Raw genomic sequence first — 24,505 nt, 5'->3', positions numbered from 1 at the left:
CAGAAAGTGATTGATACCCAGTAGGAACAGAAGGACCGCCATGTAAAAATGATTCAGGACTTTGTGAAAACACAGATGACTGACCAGACATATTTACAGGAGAATGAATTCCTCTAGGTGGAAAAGGAGTACGAGGTGTAGAAAAACCTACTGAGTTGTCTAAAAAATTGGTTAATGCAAGGTACCAAGATTCACTTCTAGGAGGACTGTAAAAGATGGATTCACGCTCCCTTAGATCAAGGGTAATTAGATCTTCAGAATCAGAAACGCCTATTTCTTCCTCTGGAACAAGTTCTTCTATAGCAATTAATCCAACAGGAAGATTTTCGGTGATAATTCTTTCTATTCTTGGTGAATCAGGAACACTAGGAGTTGGAGTAACAGGTTCGGAAATTTCAGGTTCTTCGCCTGTTTCACTGGCAGATGAAAAACTACCAGCAAGCTCGGAAACTGTAACAGCTTCGGGATTGTAACCTGTTTCTAAACTTTGGTAATCTGGATGGACTACCAAGGAAGATTCTCCTTCTTCAGGTGAACCTACTCTACTGCCACTAGGAGGAGTTACAAGGACCTTTAACCCTTCTAAATTACCTGGGTCGTCTCGAGGAGGGGATCCCCTAAGTCTACGGGATCTTCTCAACAATTCGGCCACAGAAACAACTTCAGGAGACTGGCCCGCAATTCGACGGGACCTTCTCGGTAATTCCGCCACAATTAAAGATTTTTAACTACAACACACGAAAACAAAGTAAAAATTTCAAATCAAACCACCTAAAGTCTTCTAAAGAAGCAAACAAATTTGAAGCACACGCCTAAATAATCTAGAGCGTCAAACCACACACAAACAGTAGTCTTCCGGACCAAAAGCGCTAGTTGGTGATTAGGCCCAACCTCGCAGGATTCAGTACAGAAATGGCGGGTGGAACAGTTACCCCGGCAACCTGCTTAATGAATAGACTGGCACAAGTTCCTCCACTTTAACCGTCTCGAAGTGAAGCGAACCCCCCAGAAAATCCAAGTGAGTATAACCGACGTCTGCTCCAGGTACAGTGGGACCTTCCCTCCACCGTCACCTTGGGTAGAATCCTAGATATTATGGCCACTAAGGTTACCAATCACAACAATTACACCTGGGGGAACAGTCTAAACTCCGACAGCACGCAAGGGCAGAGTAGCAAGCTCCAATCCCCTTACCGGCTCCTTGACAACAATCCAAGGTTTACCGATAAGTGACCCCTGGCTCCTCGACAATGGTTAATCCGAGGTTTACCGTTTGTAATACGTACTGTCTGGCGTCGTTCCCAACGAGGGAGGAATGATCCCCTCACTGGTTCGGACACGAGCTCGTGCTTCTCCTTTAAGAGGAGCTTTCCCAGAATGTAACTGAAACAATTGGATTTGTTCTACTCAAGATAGACTATCTGTTTGGTTTTGTAGTCTTGGAGAGTTAAGTACTCACCTACTCCAAGACCCTAGCCTAAGCTATGTTGGTGCTTCAGAGCCCTAGAAAAATAAAGATTACTAGATTGATTTTAATTTAAGCGTTACTTTTAAGGTTGTTTCTTAAGTCAAAAGGTGATGGAAGTGAAACCAGTGGTGTGTTGACTCGACTCGAAACCACTACAAAATGCACCTAGAATGATTTATCCACTACTTTACTTTTTCGATGAATTGCTTAACTAAAAAGTTGAGAGAATGCAATCTTTATAAAAGCAACTTCTTAATTGAAGACAATCAAAGAAACAATTCGTTTTTCTTTTCCAAGCATAAAAACATAACCTCTCTTTACATGCACGAAAAAACTCTTTTCTTCTTTCAAAAAACAAAAAGCTACTTGAAACAAGACTTTTTAAAGAAGATGTTTTTGTATTTTTCTTTTAATAAAGCAAATAAATCTAATATAACCAAAAATCAATCTTAACAACTATTAAAATCTATGAAAATGCACTCATAAGCAAACTAAAGGCAAATTTACTCTAAGCAATTTAACGAGGCCAAAACTAACAATGATTATTCTAAGGTGTTTTACTTGATCACAATCAAATCAAGGACTAGCTTATTGCAGAACCAAAAACTAGCCAAAACAAAACTCTAATCTTTTTGTTCTTTTTGTAAAATGGAAATCAATACTTTATAAACAAGCAATTCGAAATTTGACCCAAAACAACTCAAATGGCAAGTTGCTCACACAAGGAGACTTTACGACAGGCCCGACTTCTAAGAAGGTTGACTAACCAGAGAGATCTAAGGCTGGACAACTTTCTACTATCAAAGTCACTACAAAACCTATCCAAAAATCAAACCCTAGGTCTAAACTTCGTTGAAAACCACTAAAACACTCAAAGCTCACAAAACAAGTTCAGGTGAAAATTCTTGACAGGGTACTAAAGGATCTGGGCAGAAAACACTAAGGAAAAACAAAATCTAAAAGCAATTTAAAGCAAAAATGGAATTTTCTTAAAGTTTACAGGAAGACGCAGGCAACCCGTTGTCACAGGTGCGGGCCCGCTCTGTGCAAACGGCAACAGCGCGTCCAAAGACGCACTGTGCAGTACTCAGAGGGTGCGTCCTTCTGGAAAAATGAAGAAAAACCAAATCTAACTAAATCTAAAGCTAAGCCACCCAAATACTAATTCTCACAGTCAAAAACCAGAAAATAAAAATGATTTTCTCAAAGCAAAGTTCATATAAAGGAAAAGACTCTCTCATTAATGGATTCCCCAGCGGAGTCGCCAATTTGTCACACGGAATTTGTCAAGGGTGCGGACACGACTGACCTTCCTAGAAGTCTAAGACATTCTAATGACAAACAAGACAAAATGGAGTGATCTTTCTCTAAATACACCTTTTACAACATGAAAACTACAAGTGTTTAGGCTTACCTTATTCCAAAACGCTGTTGTTGAAGTCCGTTCTTGACGATCCGGATGAGCTCCTCCTTCAAGTCAATTCCTGCAACCACAAACAATCAAACAATTACCAAGCACTTGCATTTCATATAATAAAACATATATTCAACATGCAGACCAAGGAACACATGAAATAACTCATTAACACAAGCTATTGAGAAAAATAAACCAGTTTGTATTAATAACGAAACAAAGAAACTCTTACAACCTGGCCTTGGTGTTGTGCAAGTTCCTCCCAGGGTCCATCAAGGGTTTTCCTCTACTTTGACAAAGCTCACCCTCTTCCAAGTAGAATCAAGTAAAGACAATCTCTCCTCACAAAGGCTCTAATGGAAGACCTAAATCCTGCAGCATTTACCCAAAGAAAATGTATAGCTCCAACCTCTTCTCCCTCTGGCTCAATGTCTTTATTTATAGTGCTGTAAAGAGGTTATTCAGGTCCACTATCAATGGGATCATCCCCCTCTTTGGGTGGGATAGCTCCCTTATTGATGGGATAAGTTCCCCCTTAATAGAGATACATGAACCAACTGGAGGCGCATCCATTTCATCAAACCGACCTCTAGAATGTTCTAGAAGTAACCACAAGTAACTTTTTCAAGATAAAACTCGCGCATTTTGCCTTTTACAGAGGGACGCACCTGTCCCTTAACATACAGAGCGTCCATGGACGCAGATTTTGTGAACATGGTCAGCGTCCCCGCAGGTAAGGCTAGAGAGAACCTGCGACCCCAGAGATAAACATAGTTTTTACAAGACTTTCTCTCTTCTTTGAGTTTGAGATGGATAACAGAGGCATGAGACTTGCCTAAGAGGGTAGCATGACTGTTGATTTGAGCCATACTAACTGTAAGTAGTCAAGGTGACATTTTTTAGTGTAACAATAGGGTAAAGAGAAAAATAATATCTCGTGTATGTCTCTGAATAGGTATCTATTCAACTACTCTTCCTTCAACAGACGTGGATTCCTGTTCTCCTAAGCTGCAAATGAATGTAGTTTCTTATCTATCCACTTTTTAATTTCTTTCTTAATGGGGAACCAATTGCCACACATTCCTTAGATAGATCGTTGTCTTGGAAATGAAACCATTTGTTGGCTTGATGGGCCCTGATCCAAGTTCAAAGTTAGTTGCACCAACCAGCAAAGCCCTAAATTGCTAGCCCTTTAAGAAATAAGCCATGTAGAAAGGCTACAGTCTCACCTGAAGCAGTATTGGGGGATGACAGAACCAGGTTTCTACATCTAGAGTTCTGTGTGATGGGTTCCTGTGGCTTCTAGGGCTTAGTTTTGTCTTCGCTAACCCTAATATTTCTGACATAGATAGTTATAGTAATTCACATAAACAACATCTATACCTTCGCAAAGGTCTTTAATCATTCATAACATCAATAAATCATACTAATCTACTAGTTTTGCACATTAGATAAGAATTCATTCATATAAATTTAGATATAGAGAAAAAATACAAGAACTGCAAAAGTAAATATAGATACACAAATGAACAATTTATGGATCAAAATGTTATGAAACCAGCTCATGAAAAGATAGAAAAGATAGAAAAGATAGATCAACGCCTTAGAATTCAGCCTCTTCGAGGGGGCAACCTCCTTTACATTACATAAATGAACAATTCTTGGATGATACAAATGAAAAAACCTCCTTTCTATATATAGGAGTCTAAGGAGTCACAATATAATCCAGCCGACCTAACAATAATAATATAAAGCCACAAAAATAACAATAGAGGGATTCTATGGGCACATTAATAACAATATGGGGGCAATGGGGGCACAACAATATAAATAAGGGGTATAAATACAATAGTAATGGGGTAATCACTAGTATTATAGGGACCCAACATGCCCCTCTCCTTCAAAAAAGTGTTGTCCTCAATGCTTGAGTAGTTCTGGATACTTCTGCATAAAATTCTCATCCTCCCATGTGGAATCTTCAGCGGATAAGTTCTTCCACTTGATAAGATACTCTGAAATTGATCGATTTCGTAGCTGTCGAGTTCTTGTTTCTATAACTGCTTTCGGTTCCAATATAATTTTTCCTTCCTCGTCAAGTTCTGGCAATATTGTTTGAATTGGGAGCTTGTCGCCTATAACCTTCTTTAAACATGAAACATGGAAAACTGGGTGCAATCGAGAAGCTGCAGGAAGCTCCAATTTGTATGCCATAGTACCAATCTTTTGCAACACCTTGTACGGACCATAATACTTTGGTGATAATTTATTATCCTTCTTAGCTTGCTTGAGGGACATTTGCTTATATGGTTGTAGCCGTAGGAATACCCAATCACCTACATCAAAACTTCTTTCACTGCGATGTTGATCTGCCTGTTGTTTCATTCTATTCTGTGCCAACACGAGGTTATCCTTTAAGAGTTGGAGGACTTGTTGTTGATGTTCGATGTGATGTTCCACTGCCTGAACCTTAGAATTTTCTCTTAAATATGATGTGATGGATGGTGGTTGATACCCATAAAGTGCCATAAATGGGGTCATTTTTGTTGCTGTATGGAAGGAAGTGTTATACCACCATTCAGCCAGAGGCAACCATTTGACCCATTGTGTCTGTTTATCAGATACAAAGCAACGAAGATATCCTTCCAAACATTTGTTTACTATCTCAGTTTCCCATCAGATTGAGGATGATAAGATGAGCTATGAGCTAACTGAGTACCAAGACAAGAAAATAATTTTGTCCAAAAATTTCCAGTGAAAATGGGATCTCTGTCACTTACAATAATCTTTGGGTTTCCATGTAGCTTTTGAATTGTTTCCATAAATGCAGTAGAAACTGTACTGGCTTTAAATGGATGTGATAATGCACAAAAGTGTGCATACTTGGTAAGTCTGTCAACTACCACCATGATGACACTCTTTCCCTCAGACTTGGGTAAACCTGTGATAAAATCCATTGAAACCTCCTCCCAACGTTGGCTTGGAATGGATAAAGGTTGTAATAGACCCGGTGTCTTAATTGTTTCAACTTTATTTTGTTGGCAAACCAAACATTCTGCCACAAACTTTTGAATATCTGATTTAAGGCCATCCCAAAAAAATTCCTTCTTAACCCTGTGGTAAGTTTTTAAAAATCCTGAGTGCCCTCCTAAGGGAGAAGTGTGCAATTCCATAAGAATCTTTTGTTTTAGCTGGGAATTCTTACAGAGGTATAAGCGATCTTTGTACCATAACGAATCATTTTTCCAGCTAAATGTATCAGACGTACTGGAATCTTGTTGTAGCTTTCGAATAAGTGCCCACACTTCTTCGTCATTCTTCCATTCCTCCCTTGCTTCGTTTATCCAATCTGGTTGGATAATAGAAATGGCGCACAACAATGCTTCCACATCCTCATCCTTTCTTGAGAGTGCATCTGCCACCACATTTTGCTTCCCTTTTTTGTAGATGATTTCAAAGTCATAACCCAACATCTTTGTGACCCACTTTTGTTGCTCTTCAGAGGATAATCTTTGTTCTAAAAAGTATTTAAGGCTATCATGATCCGTTTTTACCTTGAAGTGTCTTCCCATTAGGTAGGGTCGCCATTTCTTAAGTGCATGGAGTATTGCCAACATTTCCTTCTCATAAATAGCTTTGCTTAAAAACTTTCCCTTGATTGGACGACTTTCAAAAGCAATGGGTCTTTCATCTTGCATTAGAACAACACCAATTCCATTTCCTGAAGCATCACATTCCACAATAAAGGTTTTTGTGAAGTCCGGTGTAGCTAAGACCGGTGCTTGGCACATTGCCTCTTTAAGATGTTCAAAGGCCTTTGTTGCTTCCGGAGTCCATGAAAATGCATCTTTCTTCAATAATGTTGTTAGAGGTGCTGCTATTCTCCCATAATTCTTAACAAACTTGCGATAATACCCTGTCAACCCAAGAAATCCTCGCAGATGCTTTATGGATGTGGGGATTTTCCATTCCTTAATGGCTTTAATTTTGCTAGGGTCTACCTTAACTCCTTCATGAGATACAATATGACCCAAATATTCCACCTCCTGGACTCCAAAGAAACATTTGGATCTTTTTGCATATAATTGTTTCTCCTCCAATAGTTGTAGCACCCTGTCAACATGTTCAACATGATCCTTCCAAGACTTGCTGTAGATTAGTATATCATCAAAAAATACTAACACAAATTTTCTAAGGAATGGTTTGAAAATTGAATTCATCAAACCTTGAAATGTTGAAGGTGCATTGGTAAGGCCAAAAGGCATGACCAAAAATTCATAATGACCCTCATGAGTTCTAAATGCTGTTTTCGGAATGTCTTCAATCTTCATTCTGATTTGATGATATCCTGAACGAAGATCCAACTTGGTGAAGTAAATTGATCCATGCAATTCATCCAGTAATTCATCAATGACAGGAATGGGGAACTTATCTTTAATAGTGAGCTTGTTGAGCTCCCTATAATTCGGACACATGCGCCATGATCCATCCTTCTTGTGCACCAATACTACTGGAGCAGAGAAAGAACTTTGACTCGGTTGAATTATACCAGCCTCTAGCATTTCTGCAACCATACGTTCAATTTCACTTTTTTGGACATAGGGATATCTGTACGGCCTGATGTTTGGAGGAACACTTCCTGGAATCAGATGAATAGCATGATCATGATCACGCATAGGTGGGAGACCTTTGGGAGTCTCAAATACCTTGGAATGATTGTCCAGGACTTTTTGGAGATCTGGAGAAATAGATGATTCCAATGTGGAAACATCTAGCGAACATAATTGTGCAATTACACCCTTTGCTCCTTTTTTAGAAGCTTTGTCATACCATTAGAGCTGATTATCTTTCCTGGTTTCCCTGCAATACCCCTTAATTCAACTTCCTTTCCTTCCATAGAAAATTTGATGAAAAGTTCTTGAAAATTAAAAGCTATTGTACCCAAGGATTGTAGCCATTGGACTCCTAGTACAACATCAACACCTCCCATTGGAATGGAAAGCATTGGGCTAGTCAATACATATTCTCCCATGGATAGCTTGATATTATGGCACTTTCCAGAGCAATTTATTGTTCCTCCATTTGCAATCATCACTTGACACTCTGGTGCTGGATATAGGAAGCAATTCAATTCTTTTGCTACCCTACAATGAATAAAATTGTGGGTGCTTCCTGAATCAATCAACACTATTACCTTTTTCTTCTTGATTTGTCCTTCTATCTTGATGGTTTGAGGAGTGGTAATTCCCGCCAATGCATTACAAGATATGGTCGGATTTATTTGTTCTTCATCTAGGCTTTGTTCCTGGAGTATATCCTCTTCTTTTGACCTTTCTTGCTCCTTTTCTTCTTCCTCTTCACAATCTATGTAGAATAATTTCTTCTCAGCACACTTATGACCTTTAGTGTATTTGCTATCACAACTGTAAAAAGCCCTTTTGCTCTTTTTTCTTCCAATTTTTGTGGTGTCAACCTTATAGGTTGTGGAAGACTAGGGGCAACAACACTTCCGTCTTTATAGTTGTGAGTGGTATGCTTCCTGGTTGCCATAATTTTGCTTTCCATTTTTCTTGCTAACCTGAATGCCTTCTCTAATGAATCAGGTTCCCAAAGGCGAACATCATGTTGGATATTATCCTTTAAAGACCCTATGAACACATCAATCCTATGCTCCTCTGGAATATCTTTTACCCTTATGTTCAATTTTTGGAACTCCTCAATGTGCTCCATTATTGAACCCTTTTGTTTGAGACTTATCAATTGGCTAAAAAAAGTGTTGCTTTTTGTATCCTCATAATGTGCTATCAATTCTTCCGTAAAAATTGCCCAAGTGATAAATTGTTTACGAGAGCAAAGCCATTGATACCATACAAACTGATTTGGTTCCAAATATAAAGTTGCCATACGTACCTTTTGTGTGTTTTGCACATTATTGAGATCGAAGAAATGCTCCATCTGTAATATCCATGTGGCGGGATCCTTGCCATCAAACTTCCTCATATCGATTTTTGGAATATGGTGGGTCTTCGATCCAACATTAGAGTCTATGGAATCATGATTAACATTTCTTTTTTTCACATCATGAGTTTCCTTTACAACCTTTTCACCATTAGTAAGTATTTCTTGTAGAAAATTTGTCAAATCTATCTTCAAATCTGCCATGTCTGTCTTCAAATCTGTCCTCAAATCTATCTTCAGATCATCCATCTTAGCTTCCATGCCCTTTATCTTAGATTCCACGCCATTTATCTTAGCATCTGTTAGCTTTTGTGAGCGTGACATTTGTTGCACTTGTTCTTGTAATTTTGATATATCATGTAGCATTTCTTCCTCTTCTTCATGAGTCATGCTAGAGCTTTCAGGTTCCTTACTAGGTGTTTGCATTTTCTTTCCTCGGGGCATCAGTTACCGATAATAATGCTTTACTATGCCCTTTGAATTCCTTCAAACCAAGCTTATGCAAAAATTAAAAAAAAACTACACACCTTTTTTTACTTTATAGAAGCCTGATATTGAATCTGATGTATCTCTGTAATTTCGAATCATCCAGTTCTGAAATTGTGACTTGTAGTAGCCTTCTATGTCCTCTTTCCAATGCCACTAGTCTGATCCAAATTGGATTCTCCAAGAAAGAGTTATGCACAATCTCATGCAGTGACCTGATTATAGACTAGTTCAGTAGAGCGAACTTGTATGAAGTGCCACGTGTCACTGTTTCAACCTTTGACTCTAAAAAATATATAAAAGAAAACTACAGTCCATCCTCTTTCTGTACCTTCTTACGAAATTTCAATCCGATGCTCAGAAAGAAAGTTATGACGATTTTCCCCAGGTCACCTGTTTTGAGTGTAATTCAGGAGTCTGCAAAAAGACCAACTTCCTCAGATCATATCTCCGAAAATGTCACGTGAAAAGCTCTGAAATTTTGACCCAAGGTTCAGCGCGATTTCTTCTCAAATGGGTTTTTTTTGTGACTTCTGAAACGTCACAGAAAAAAATTTATAGCGAAAATGCCACGATGACCTGTTTGGAGCAGCGAAACCCTAGAATCCAAAGCTCTGATACCAAATGTTATGAAACCAGCTCAAGAAAAGATAGAAAAGATAGATCAACGCCTTAGAATTCAGCCTCTTCGAGGGGGAAACCTCCTTTACATTACATAAATGAACAATTCTTGGATGATACAAATGAAAAAACCTCCTTTCTATATATAGGAGTCTAAGGAGTCACAATATAATCCAGCCGACCTATCAATAATAATATAAAGCCACAAAAATAACAATAGAGGGATTCTATGGGAACATTAATAACAATATGGGGGCAATGGGGGCACAACAATATAAATAAGGGGTATAAATACAATAGTAATGGGGTAATCACTAGTATTATAGGGACCCAACACAAAATCTATCTTCATTAGATGTATTCTTTCAATTATAGACTCTTCTTCCCTGTGCACTCAGCTGTAGGGGCCCACGCACTTAGCCTATAGGCTTACCAAGGTCTCCATGTAGTCAGCTGCAGGAGCCTTCTGCTTTGCCTAAGTATAGGAAACAAACTTCCCTGCCTTAGCTTACTTATCCATACAATGATGTTCTATCAATTATTTGTTGCTTCCTAGACTCGCTATGACCCTTCTATATATATCCTTTGCTTTTACAATACCATGGTCCGTAGACCATGGGAGGGTCTTAAAATTTCTTATCTCCTAAAAACCCAAGGGACTAAATCCCCTTTGACTCTTCTTACCTTCGCACTCCACTTCCACAAATCATAGAGACTTTACAATTATAAAAAAAGTAAGTACCAAAACTTGACCCCAGGGGACCCTCTCCCAGCAACTCCTTGTGGTTGAGAAGTCTCCTAAGGGCTTATTGTTTCTTCTATTTTCTTCTCCCCCTCTCCTCCATTCATATATTCTTCTCCTTCCTCTATCTTTGCTTCCTCTTTTTCCTCTTCTTTTTTGTCTTCTTCTTCTGTTCTTGCTAACTCTTCCTCCTCTATTTCTTCTCTTTCTTCTTCCTTTGTTTTTCCTTCTTTACCTCCAATGCTAGAGGTTGGTGTCTCTCCTGGTGTGATGGCTTGGGTTTCTATGAAAGTCTCCCTAGCCATGTGCACAAATTTGTTACATATGATAGGGATCCTCAAGTGGTCAAGAGAATCCACCACTATCAACTTCATGAGGCCATGGCAAGTTAAATGTTGGTGCTTTCCTTCCCTCACCTTCTAACTGATCTCCATGATTGATTGTAGGAGGAAATAGGGGACACTAAGTCTTTGAGGGAGAGGTAATTTTGTCTTGAATATCACCTCTTGGAGCAGACTGAAATGGTAGGAATAAACCACACTTAATATTCCTTTGCATGATATGTATTGATAAGGTAATCTACCTCATCCCAAGAGTAAGGGAAATTTTCTCTTATAACTCCTTTCTTATCTTCTACAGGCTTATCTTTTAAAAGGAAGAATTTTTTCCTAGTTGTGACACATACTTGCTTGTTTTCTTTGCTCCACCTAATTCCTAGAAGTAAGGTGGTCACTCTACTTATGGTTTCAGGGCTGAGGGAGATGGCCAAACCTCTGATAATAGTAGTGACACTATCTTCCTCTTGAGAGTGTAATGTCATAGAAAATTCATGAGAAAGATCATCATCATACCCCTTTAGTAGCTTAAAGAAGCCCAACTATTGGTGTCTTCTTAAGATTTCCACTACAAGAGGGTGTTGGTGAATTATCCCAGTGTCTGAAGGTTCCCTTATATTAAATCCTCTCCCCATTTCTTCTATTATTCCTCGTTGATGCTATGTAGGTGTGGAATTCAAAAAATTTCAAATAGTGTCAGTGGTGAAGCAATGGTAATTTGGTTGGTAGTAGTGAGGAAGAATGATGCTTGAATTGACATCAACCAAAATATTTTTCTCTTCTTTGAACCACAACAAACTTCAAGAAGACCTCCTATTAATTAATTGATTGTTACAGACTTAATTTCAAGCAGAATTCTCATGCAATTGGATGTAGAAACGAGGAAGGAGGGTGTCACTTAATTCTTGTTAAAGCAATTCTAGGTGTGCATGAAGGTTTTGAGATAATATCGAGCCACTGTGACTCCTTTTTCTCCTCCCAATTCCTCCTATAGCTCCTCTTGACCCTCTTGTAGCACTTGCAGGCCTTCCTATAGATTTCCCCTGTAGTACTTGTAGACAGGGTTTGAAGTCCCTTGATGGAACTCTAGGTTGTCAGATCCACTATCTTGCACATCCTCCACTTATTTTTGGAATGAGTGATGGTGCAAATGAAATCGAGCCCAACACATAATATCATCTTTTGGTTAAAATCTTGGAGCTCTCTAGTGACTTGGAATTAACACGAGTTTCCTCTTTTGGATCATTGAACACACTACCTGTAATAATTCTCTCTCCTTGTTATTATCACCCCACTCTTCGAGGAAAACACTTTTCTTTGAGTTGAAAATACCACGTTGGATGGGTGACTTAAATCACACTTGAGTTTTATAGCTAAGGGCGGCCAAGTTATCTAGCCACCTCCAACATATTAAAACACATTTTCTCATTCAAAACACATTTTAGTCATTTTATGCATATGGAGGAGGTTAGGGTTTCCATACTTGATCCTACCTCTGGATCAATCTGCTGCAGAGATTTGCATGTTGGAGCTGGACCATCTATCATTATGATCAAGGGAGTTGAATATTTGACTTATTTCCTATGCATGTCTTAATTCTTGATGTTTTTTTTATGTGTGAAGGTGCCTCTCTTATGTCTAGGATGTCATTGCTAGTGTAAATACTCCCTCACGATGATGTGTCTCATCATAGTTATACACAAGGATCCATAATCCCTTAGGGTGGTGGAAGAAATAATATCAGTGATTTGTGGTGGCTAAATAGGCTGCTACAGGAGGAGTTTTTTTCCTGTAGTAGTCTTTTGATCCCCCCTTGAAGTCTTTAGTTTGCATGATGGTGTTGAGGGAGATGATGAAAATTCATGAGGATAGGGTTAGAGTCATGAAGGAGTAGTGTAGACACTATAGAAATAGAAAATAATGGCTTCTATGCTTTTTTAAGGTAGGACAAAGTGGAAAATTTGAGCAATTTTTTGGTGAAATGGAGTGGATGGGTGATGGATGGATGATGGAAAAATCATGGGAGGACCCTCTTTATCATTTCTTAGATCCATAATGGTTGTTTGGGCTATTATGCTCCTTGGATCTCCCTCCTATAGCTTCATAAGCTCCTCTTGAAACAGTACAGGACCTCCTGTAGCAATACAAGTCCTTACTGTAGCATCACAGAGAGGAGGTTAAATTGGAATTTCTTGTTGATGGAACAATGTAGAGAGATGGTCACATGAATGGAGAGGATGAATATGAGGTGTATGGATGGAAGGGTGGATGATAGCTTATAGGTTTTGGCCTATATCCATGAAATCTTCCACTGTGTGTAATCTTGCAAAACAAGAGAAAGGTTAGCATACATGGTATAATCTTCTTCCTTGTGTTCTTATTTTCCTCTTTTGTGTATATTTTGTGTTTTTTCTTCTTTTTTTGAGACAAACACGCTACCTCTAAGGAGGTTTTCAATGTTCATGCCTTCCCTAGGTTCCATAAAGGTGGTTTTTTCCTAGGGATATTTATTATTTTTTTCTCTTTTTTTTTATTCTTGGGCTTCCTCAGAGAGGTTTTCAACCCTGGAGTTGGCCTCAGATGCCTCATAGAGGTTTTCATCTAGACCTTTTTATTTTTATTTTTATTTTTTTCACATTTCTAAAAGTGTTGTGGACTAGAAGCTATGGAACTCCTAATCACATTTAATTCTTTGTTGATTGAACAGATAAATTCTTCCTTGGACAGAGGTCTCCTATATAGATTCAAACCATAACCATTTACAAGTAAGGGACAAATCCATTTTCATGAAACTTTTCAACTATATATGTACCCAACTATCTTGTCATTAGCTTCCCTTTAAAATATTTGAACCTATAATCGTATAACAATCCCCTTCTTGAAAAGTATTTTCCTTGATATTATTGTTATGTGAGACATTCCTTTGCAGTTGTGTGAATTCAGTGTATAGGAGAGTGGTGAGCTCCACTATTGCAGCAATGATGCTGCAACTCCTAGGACTCCCTACTTTACTTTCATCAACCCGGTAGTTCGTAACAAACTTGGAAGTGATGGTGCTATATGCACAAGTATTAGCTCTTACTGCAGGCTGTCACTTGATCGGCTGGCACAAGTTCGCTAGGAGCTTAAGCCAACTTCTATGAGTTCTCAAAAGAATCTTTCAACTGTGGTGGAAGAAAGCTAACTCAAAAGAGGCTATTCTATTTGTAGAAAGATAATGAAAGCTGAAAGGAAACGCAAACCCTAACAAACCCTAGTTTTACCCACTAACTCTACTTTTGCAAGAAGAGAGATGGAAACTACTGAAATGGATAACATTGACTATTGAAAAGGTAAAATGCATGTATTCAGGCTACCTCTAAAGGAAAATGAGAAGAAATCATCTTTTTGTACTTTTGAGTAATTTTATGCTTAGTTATTATGCTTGTATTTTAACTAGTTGTGATTGTGCAAAGTTCTAGTGGCAAAGGGAGATGGAGTGGGCATTTGCAGGAGGTGAGGAAGGTGTGGAAAGGTCCTAAGAAGTCCCTAGTACCCTTCTGGAGATTTCCATTGTGATCAGACTTCGAAAAATCACTCGCATGAACTTCTACAGGATGCTGCAGGGGATCTACAGGAGGTTCTACAAGAGGAGGCCAAAAGTTGTTCTTGGAGGTCTGGAGGTGGAAAAATGGTGGCAGAAGGGAAATCAAGGCTGGATGGAGATGTTAAGTGGTCTAGGACATTGTAAATGAAGATTAGGAATGAAGGAGATGGTTGGATTTGTTTAAAGGTCAAGAAAGCAATTTTGCACAAAAACATATAAATTAGGGCAGTTTGGGAAAGTATGGCAAATGAGTGGGGGAATCTTGGGAGATGAACTGGAGTAGGTTGTGTGATGGAAGAATGATAATCTAGAGTTTTCTACAAGTGATCCGCACACTTACTTTTCAAAACTAACCCAAGCAAGAGCTAAAAAAACAAAGTTTTACCTATTTTCACCTAATTCTGACCTAAAAACCAGAAAAGTGTTGAACAGAACTTTATGGATAGGAAGTTATGTAAGAAAGCCATGGGAAATGAGCAAGAATAGATCTAAGCATATAAATACAACTGATATCAACTTCTCCAACCTGAAATCTCACACTAGCAATTGCATTGGAAAGAAAAAATAATGTTTTGGTGGCAGCAAGAATGCCTTGATCTCAAATCATGGTCCCAAGGAGGGAGAAAGGAGATAAAGGCCTGCTTGGTAGCCTTTTTTGGATATTTTTCTATGATTTCAACAAACTATCTAATCGTCCTAAAGCAAGAACAACTATTCTAATCATCAAAAGCAACCTAACTAACAAAACAAGATTTAACCTAAACAATAAAAATTATTCCATGAATGCAAGAAAAAACATATAAATACACAAAGGAGGTTTTGGGCACTTGGATTGGGCCCAACCCCAAGAGCTACAACCCCCTAGGAGAGATCAATGCTAGTTCAAAGCTAGAATCATCTTCATTGATCAAAAAATAATAGTTACATCACAAAATTGTCTGCAAAAAGAGCTCGAAAATGAGTTGAGTACAAGACTGCACTAAAGTGTGAAAATAGACTATCAAATGGCTAACCTACTGAGGCTTTAAGCCTTCTTATTTATACAAGTGAGGACTCCTAATACTCCTCTTAAACTTTAAGAACTCGGCTGCCTAAAACTGCAGATAACAACAACTTCACTAGACCTGCTCGGCTGCCCCTTGGAATCATCATTTGTGGGCTCTTGTACTCCAAGCTGTTGATGGAGAACTTGAAGAAGGGGTCATTAATGAATGAGACACCCTTATTATAAGTCCTTAACCATGTTTCCTTGAGTTTGGTTGCCAATATGCTCATAAATGCCTGGTCTTTGTCCAAAAATGTCCAAAAATCTGCAATAAACACTCATTAGACTATGTGGCAAAGTGACTATCCCAATTCACTCTATTGACATAAATATATCCAAAAACATGCACAAAAGTATGGAGAATGGTGGATTAAATGAAAATAATAGGCAAAATGAGCCCATATAGTTATCCATTTTTGGGGCTCTCCCTCATCAACCCCCTGCTGAATGTGTTGCTCATCCTCTGAGCAACTAATTCAGTTATTCATCTTTGATGGCTTTAATAGCTTCCCTGAAATCCTAGGCCTTTGAGGTGATGTCCTCTTCTCTATCATGAAAACCTGATTTTTTGTCCACTTCCTCCCATTGCTTTTGTTCTTCTTCCTCATTAACCCCTTCCAACAGTCCTAGCACTAGTGGAGGACTAAACTTAAGACCGATCTAATTAGTTTTCAAGTTTTACATTGATTGTTTGTATATGGGTACTCTCCTCATAGCTTCCCTCATTCTAGTTGGGGAGTTATACTCCCTTATCTTTAGGATATGGGACAACGTATTCCATCTTCTTGTGCAAGCATGAAGGCGGTTATCACCAAATAGTCTCTCCATATCTTCAAAGTGAGCAATAGCTTGTGCTTGCCTTTCAACATAGTCAGGGGAAACCTGAGGATTGTTTGCAAGGTGTTGTATATGAGAGTTGAGGGATCTTATGGTTCTGTCCTTATCTTGAGGGGCTCACTCAGCTCCCTGGTCATAATCTTCTAAATTTCTATTGCTTTCTTTTCCTTGTGGCTCAACCAAGAAGCCATAGCCATGAGTTGTAGGTATCCTAATGCCGCGTTTGGATCCCATAGATTCATGTTAGGAAGTGCCAAGTTGTGTAAATAGAATTATGCTAACTTGGCTTTATCTTTAGCTGAGCTACTATCACATAAATGCATAAACTGGTTATAATTTTGGAATGGGATTGTGCCCCTTTGGGCCAATGTTTTAATTTGGAATTGGATCCATTGGTCTTTAAGATACAATGCATAGGATCTAGCTGGTTGTCAGCATTGCAAGGATTCCATTGCCCAACTAGCCATGTAGGCCATTTGGGCTTCTTTTTCCGGCAACTGCTGTTTCAAAAACTGCACTTCAGCTGCTGCCTGAGACTCTTTTTCTTGCAGTTGTTTCATTAGCATTTCAACATCAGTTTGTGGCTCTCCCTCTTGCTGCTATTTCTCTGGTACTTCATTGTCTGTTAGGGGACCTTCTTTCTGTTGCTGCCCTTCCAAGATTGGCAACCTATCTCCCTTTTGGATTTCCCATTGCTGTAACTGCTTTTTCAGCTATTCATTTTCTTCCTGTAGTTGGGCTCTTTTACTGCTCTCTATGTGCCTTACCATGGCCAACTCCCCTTTCAATTCTTTTAGCTTGTCCTCCATGTACCCTATGTCTTCAACTCCTTTAGATTTAGAAATTTGCATCCAAGTGTGGGTTCTGACCCTTTCTTTTTCTAATTCAAAGAATAGAGGCTGAACAAATTTTTGTGGGATGATCTTCCCACCTTCTAGTAGATTGTAATAGGAGCCTAAATTGGGTTGAGGGCTTGGTTCAGTTATTTCTTTGGCCTTGCCTTCCCCTTGTGACTGTTCTGGTGCCTTCTCTTCTAATTTTTCAGTTTCTTTCAGCTTGGCTAGTGTTTCCTGTAGAGATGTTTCAGCTTCCTGTAGGACTACTTTGGAGTCCATCAACTTGATTCTTTCCTTCTAGGTGGATGTTTTGGGACTTCGTCTCTCATAGGTGATAGAGATCTTAGAGGGAGATTCTGCCTTCTTTTCAGTAGGTGTATCCTGAATGAAAATTGGTTCCTTTGATGGTGGTTGGGGCTTGGCCACCTTAATCCTGGTGCTCCTTGTGGCTTTAAAATACATAGAGGTTTGCCTTTTTCTTTTTCCCTTTTGTTTTGCTGGAGTGCTTAATGTAGCAAGCACAGTTGCTGCTTCCCTTGCCAATGTTTCAGGGGATGTTTCTTCCTGCTGTTCTTTTCCTTCATCTCCTACAGTCTTTCCTGTGTCTGCTATTTTTGCTTGTGTCTTTGCTATCTCTGGTGGTGTCTTCTCTTTTTCTTGTTGGGTCCCTGCCTGCCTGTGGCAGTTTTCTTTTGGGCTTTCTTGGGCTTTTTCTTCTCAGCCTTTGTCCTTTTTCTCTTCTCTATTTTTGAGGCTGTCTTCTTTTCTGCCTTAGGCTCAGCAATATTTTTTTCAAATTTCCCTTCTTCTTTCTATTTCTCCTCTATTTTTCCTTCTGTTTGCATGTTTTGTGTTTCCTCATTATTGTTCTTCTCAAATTCCTCAGTTTTCTCCTTCTCTTCACTCCTGGATGGGCTAATGTCCTCAGTCAAAGTTTTGATGTCATCTTCTCTGGACATATTCCTAAAAATTTCCCAAGCTATGGGGATGGTATATGTGTGTAAGGCATCTTCTACCAACAGTTTGATGAGCCCATGGTGGGCTAGCTAGTCTGGGACCCCTGCATTTAGCTTGGTGCCACATTCTATCAAATATTGGAGGAGGAAATATGGGAACTTGAGTTTTCTAGCTAGAGGTAGGTCCATCCCATATCTCAATTCATGCAAAAACCTGAAGTGATAACCATAAATTATGCTAAAGTCCCTTCACATGTGATATATTTCATTATCTGGTAGCTGACTTCACTCCATGGAGGAGGTAAGCTTGTCCTTCTGACCCTATTTTTATCCTCTACAGGATGCTCCTCAGGCTAAAAAAATGTCTTCTTATCAACTTGTCCCAATGTTTTTTCCTCCTTGCTCCAAGGGAGCTCAAGTGGAAGACTTGTGATTCTGCTGATAAAATTAGGTGTAAGTTCTAGGGTTAGACCCCTAAAACTGACTGTAGCATGTATTTTCAAATGAGGTCTTAGGGACATAAAAAATTCTTTAGTCACCTCCTCATCATATCCATGAATTCTTTCAAAGAAGGGCATCTAGTTTGCCCTGGTGAAGAGGGCCACCACTTCAGGTTGCTCTTGTAATTTCTTGGAGTTCAAAGGTTCTTTTCTCATGAAACCTCCTGGAATGGTGTTGAGTGACTTCTAAAAATACTCAGGTGAGGAAGGAGGCAACACTGAAAACAGAGGGATATATGAATTTTGTATTTTTCTGAAACCAGATAGGGAATTTTCCTATGTGCTTCCCCTTACAATATCAAATTGCAATATTTCCCTTGTTTCAAACTGCTTTTATCCTGAATTTGATTCTCTACTTTTGGAAAGAAAAATCAATTTTTTTTTACAGGACAGAGAATAGATAACACAACGGTTTTTTTCGGAGAGTACACAGACTTGCAAATTCGGTTTTTTTCTTCCTAGGTTGGTCTCTACAGTTGCATGTGTTTTCTTTTACAGTAGAATGTGAGAAAGAAGAAGATAGACTTTGAATGTAGAGAAGAAAACAGAGAACTATGTAGAACTCAGAGAAAATATGCAGGTAGAATTTTAAGCTTCACTTTCCTTTCTTTCAACCCAATGATATGTTTTTAGTCCACCATCTTATACAAATAGGTCATATGCAGAGAGGTTTCTTGAGCCTACCTCATTTCAAGCTCAAATTTTGACAAAAATATCAGGTTTTCCTTCTACTGATTTGCTCTCTGCCCTTCCTGTAGAAGTCCTCCTGTAGAAGTCTTTTAGCTCCTGTAGAATGCAGCAGTGCTCCTGTAGAGCCTGATAGGCAGGAGGGTTTTGAAAAACTGGCAGAAAACTAGTGGAAGATGACTAGCTTGTTGTTCTAAAGGGTAGGTGAGTACTGCAGTCGAGAAAATCATGAATGAAGAATGAAACAAAGGGTGGCAGAGGCTTAGACCCCACTATCCTTTAATTGTTGGCATAATCCGTGGTGAGGAGGTGAGGTGGCCAAATGGGTATGTTATCCCCATCCAGACCATTGGTCCTACATCACGGTCATAATGGTTCTGCATGTCGCATGACTGCCATCATGTCCCTTACTCCTGTTATACGCCACCACCACTACCAGTGCCAAATGTTTTTTCCCGAGTTGACATATCACACGTGTTGGTTGCGTATCTGATCGGCAGTTTGAGTTTGACAGGGATTATTTGAATTACACGAGGGTGTATAACTGAACGAGGGTGGCCTGTTAGCTAGCCACCGATTCTATTTAATTGTGACCATTCCCATAGTTCATGTAGTTTTGAAATATTATTCATGCAATCGATGAATAGGTTTATGCACTTACCTGCTCAGTCGCTGCTGTGTTATGCATGCTTCGGACTTTGGCACTTCGTTTCCTCGTTGTTGTTGCTGCTGGCACTCTGCATGCTCGGCCTCGGGCTTATGCTGATGATATTTTGTTCAAACATTTCTCCTTGCATGTTTCACACTTTCTACTGTGCTGACCTTGTCTTTGGAGTATGTTTTTCAAAGGGATCAACTACTACAGGAATCCTGTAGGATTTCCTATAGCTGCTCCTCCTTCTAAAATTCAGGCTAATACTTGAGTAGGGCTAAAAAAACTGATGAAGAAGGTCTTGACTAAAAAGAAATAACAACTGGAAGGTATCAGGTAGGAATGGGTAAAAATGTTGCTGCTTTTATTTGTCATCATTTTTTTTTAGTTTTCAGAATGAAAGAAACAGAATTTTTGTATGTGGTTGTGCAGAAAAAAACGAGTGGAAATGTTGGTGTACAAGGATGGAATGGTGAAATAGGAAGATGGATGGTGGCAGGGAGGTTCACAGCCCTCATAGACAAATTTCCAACCCTCGGGTCGTTCTCTGAGACTGATTTTGGCCTTTCTATAGTTTCTATAGGATCCTCCTATAGAATACGCAGAGTTTCCTATAAGATGCGAAATTTCAAAACAAATGAGACCAAAACTTGTGAAAGGATAATGGTAATGGAGGGGTGGACTGTGAAGGTGCATGCAGCTTGGCCATGTCTTTTTCCTCTTGTGCGACCCTCCTGCAACCTGCAATGACCTTCCTCCAACCTGCAATTTATTCAAATGAAGTTAGGTTTTTCTTTTCTTTTTTCTTTTTTTCTTTTTTTTTTGAGACATCTGGGGTGCCTCTAGGAGGTTTCACCCTCACTGCCTGCCCTGGGTGCCTCCAAGAGGTTTTCACCCATGGATCTTTTATTCCATTTTCTTTTTTCTCTGTTTTTTTCTTCTTCTTTTTTTCTGTTTTTTTCATTTTTTTTATTTTTATTTTTTTTATTTATTTTTTTTCTATTCCTCAGGGTGTGGATGGAGTGGAGACAGGGACCTGCTCCACTACCAACACTGATTTACCCAAATTCTCAATGAACTCTTGGTTGGAAAGGGGCTTCCTGTATATCTTCAATCTATGCCCATTGATGAGCAGGGGATGGCTTCTTCATCAATTGTCTAGATAAAGACTGAACCATTGTCATTACATTTTTCTACTGCATATGGTACCAACCATCTTGTCCCTAGCTTGCCCTTGAAATCCTTATATCTTGAATCATACAACAACGCCCAATCTCCTTACTGGAATTGTTTTTCTTTGAGGTGTTGGTCATGTGATATTTTCCTTTGAAGTTGGACTACCTCTGAGTGGAGAAGGGCCTACATTCTCTGTTCATCTAATCCATTTAGCTGAAGAAATATTTCCTTTTGTGCATGGTTGAGATCTAGGTCCAGCTGAGCTACCATCCTTAATGTGTTATATTCAAATTCTATGTACAACAAAGCCTTCTTCCCATAGAACAGCTCATAGGGTGTGAAACCTGTGGTGGTTTTCCAAGTAGTGTTATAGGCCCAAGTGGCCTCAACCAATCGGTCTACCCAATATTTTCCGCCACTCCTCACTACCTTAGTCAAAATCCCTTCCAAAGCTCTGTTAGTGACTTCCACCTATCCATTTGCTTGCGTATGATAAGGGGTGGAAGTTTTATGCTTAATCTTGTGATGTGTGAGCAGGTCTTTGATCAGATTAGAGGTAAACTAACTTCCTTGATCTATTACTAATTCTCATGGATAGCCAAACTTGTAGAAAATATTTTCCCTCAAAAACTCAGCTACTTTTTCTTCTGTTACTACTTTGATTGCCTTTGTTTCTGCCCGCTTTTCCAAGTAATCCATGCGCACAATGGTGTAAGACTTCTATTTTGAAGGAGGGTTGATAGGACCCACAAAGTCCATGCCCCACTTCTCAAATGGCTCGAAAGTCACTTGAGGTTGCAGGGGCATCTCATCCTTTGGAGTAGGTTCCCCATCCTTTGACATCAATCACATTGGCTGATATATCTCTTGACATCTTGATGAAGAGTGGGCGAATAGTAACCTGCCTGCAGAATTTTGAAGGCAGTTCGCTTTGCTGCAAAGTGTCCCCCACAGGGCCCATCATGACAGATTAGGAGGATGTCAAAAACTTCCTCCTCCCTGACACATTGCCTCAAAATATGATCTGGGCCAAGTTTATAAAGATTTCCCCCAATCCAAGTGAATAGAGCACTGTTCCTCACAATCTTTCTCTTCTCTTTTGAGGACAGGTGTGGCGGAAGCAAACCATGGAGAGAGTACTAAAATAGAAAATAGGTGTTCATCTGGCATTTGATCATCCACCATTCCTTCTTCACCTACAAGCAGATTTAGTCTAGACAAAAAATTAGCAACAACATTTTCCTTACCTGCCTTATCAACAATGGTCAAATCAAATTGCTACAATAAAAGTAACCATCTAATGATACGAGCATTTGCATCTGGTTTATTCATCAAATACCTAATTGTAGCATGATTAGTGTGTACGAATATTTGATAGCCAATGATGTAGTATCTGAACTTGTTTAGGGAATGGACTACAGCTCGGAGCTCTTTTTCGGTTACAGTGTAGTTTAATTATGCCTTGGATAGGTTTTAACTGACAAAATATATGGCATAAGGTAGATTCTCTTCAACTTGTCCTAAGGCTGCTCCTATAGCTTTGTTCGAGGCATCTATGTGAATGTGGAAAGGTAGGGCCCAGTTTGGACCTCTCAAGATTGGGGCAGTTATCAGCTTAACTTTCAAGGCATCCAGAGCCTCTTGACAGTTGTCAGTCCATATGAATTCAGCATCTTTTCCCAAAAGACCAAACAATGGAGAGGCTAACTTACTAAAATCCTTAATGAATCTTCTATAGTACCCTGCTAAGCCCTGAAAACTCTGAACATCTCTTACCTTTTGAGGAGGTGGAACCCTTTAGATGATAGCAATCTTGTTAGGATCCACCTGTAATCCTTGCTGAGAAATTGTATGACCTAGCATGGTCCCTTCAGTCATCAGGAATTCACATTTATCAGGACTGAGGGACAGGTTCATTTCAATACACTTGGCTAAAACTTTCCTCAGGTTAGTCAAAGCTTCCTAGAAGTTAGAACCATAAGGGGTAAAGTGATCCATATAGATTTCCACTTAATCGTGAACCAGTTCAGAAAATATGCTCAGTACCACTCTCTGGAAAGTGGAAGGAGCATTACACAACCTAAAGGGAAGGACCCGGTAGGCAAAGGTACCCCATGGACAAGTGAAAGTGGTCTTATCTTGGTCTTCCAGGCTGATTTGGATCTGGTTGTACCTGTTAAATCCATCTAGGAAGGAAAAGAACTTCTTCCCTGTCAGGCCGTCTAAAACTTGATCTATGAAAGCAAAGGGAAATGGTCCTTCTTGGTGGCGTTGTTGAGTTCTCGATAATATACACAGATTCTCCACTTCCCATTTTTCTTTGGCACTAGCACCAAAGGGGAAACCCATTCGCCATCAAAGATAAGGTAGATGAATCCTGCATCCAACAACTTTTGTAGTTCTTCTTTGACAATGTCCTGTTGAAGCCCCGAATATCGGGTCTATAATAAGGGGGATACCCACCTGGTCCAGACCTTGGTTAGCAGCTCCTTTTCCATTTGGTGTAGTGGGTCCGACTGGGGATATGGGACCAGTTTCCCAATTTATGTGTGTGTGTAGAGAATTGATATTTCCTTCCTAATAACTTTTAAGTAAAATGTTTTAATTCTAAGTCTAATTTAACAACATGCAATTTGTATTCTAATAAATAGAAATATCTAATTCTAAACTACCCTGGGATTTAATCTTTCAATTATGTGATCTAAAATAGTTTTTACAGCAATTGGTAATAAAGATCATTCAATTGTTGTAAGAAAAGAATTCAATAAAGATGAACTGTTTCGTATAAAAAGTTAGCCGAACAGTTGTGAAAAACATATTGCATAATAAGTCACTCATATATTAAGCATAAATAAATGGCTATCACCATACAGAAGTGCCAAATGATAACTCAAGCATTCAAGCATTCATACATAAATAACTGAACATGAATATCACCATAACGCATAAGAAAAAATTGTTAAGAGATAAAAGTACCATTTATAACGAGTTCTACTCATGAGATCCAACAATAATAATTTATCTCTTCTTAATTCAACATCTACTAAGAGTACAAAAGTGCAATTTCAGTAGTAGATATTAAACACAGATATCAATAAATCTTGTTCCATTCATTCATCAAAATCTCCTCGAAGGGTGCAAAAGTGCATCTTCTGAGGACAAGTTTTTGATAAATTTCAAAACCCTTCTCTGATTGCATGAGAAGGGTT

Source organism: Pinus tabuliformis, chromosome 4_1 (genome assembly GCF_031772625.1).
Source record: "Pinus tabuliformis cultivar Carrire ecotype Pingquan chromosome 4_1, CPIR1, whole genome shotgun sequence".
NCBI lineage: Eukaryota > Viridiplantae > Streptophyta > Pinopsida > Pinales > Pinaceae > Pinus > Pinus tabuliformis.
This window is presented reverse-complemented; position numbering follows the sequence as displayed.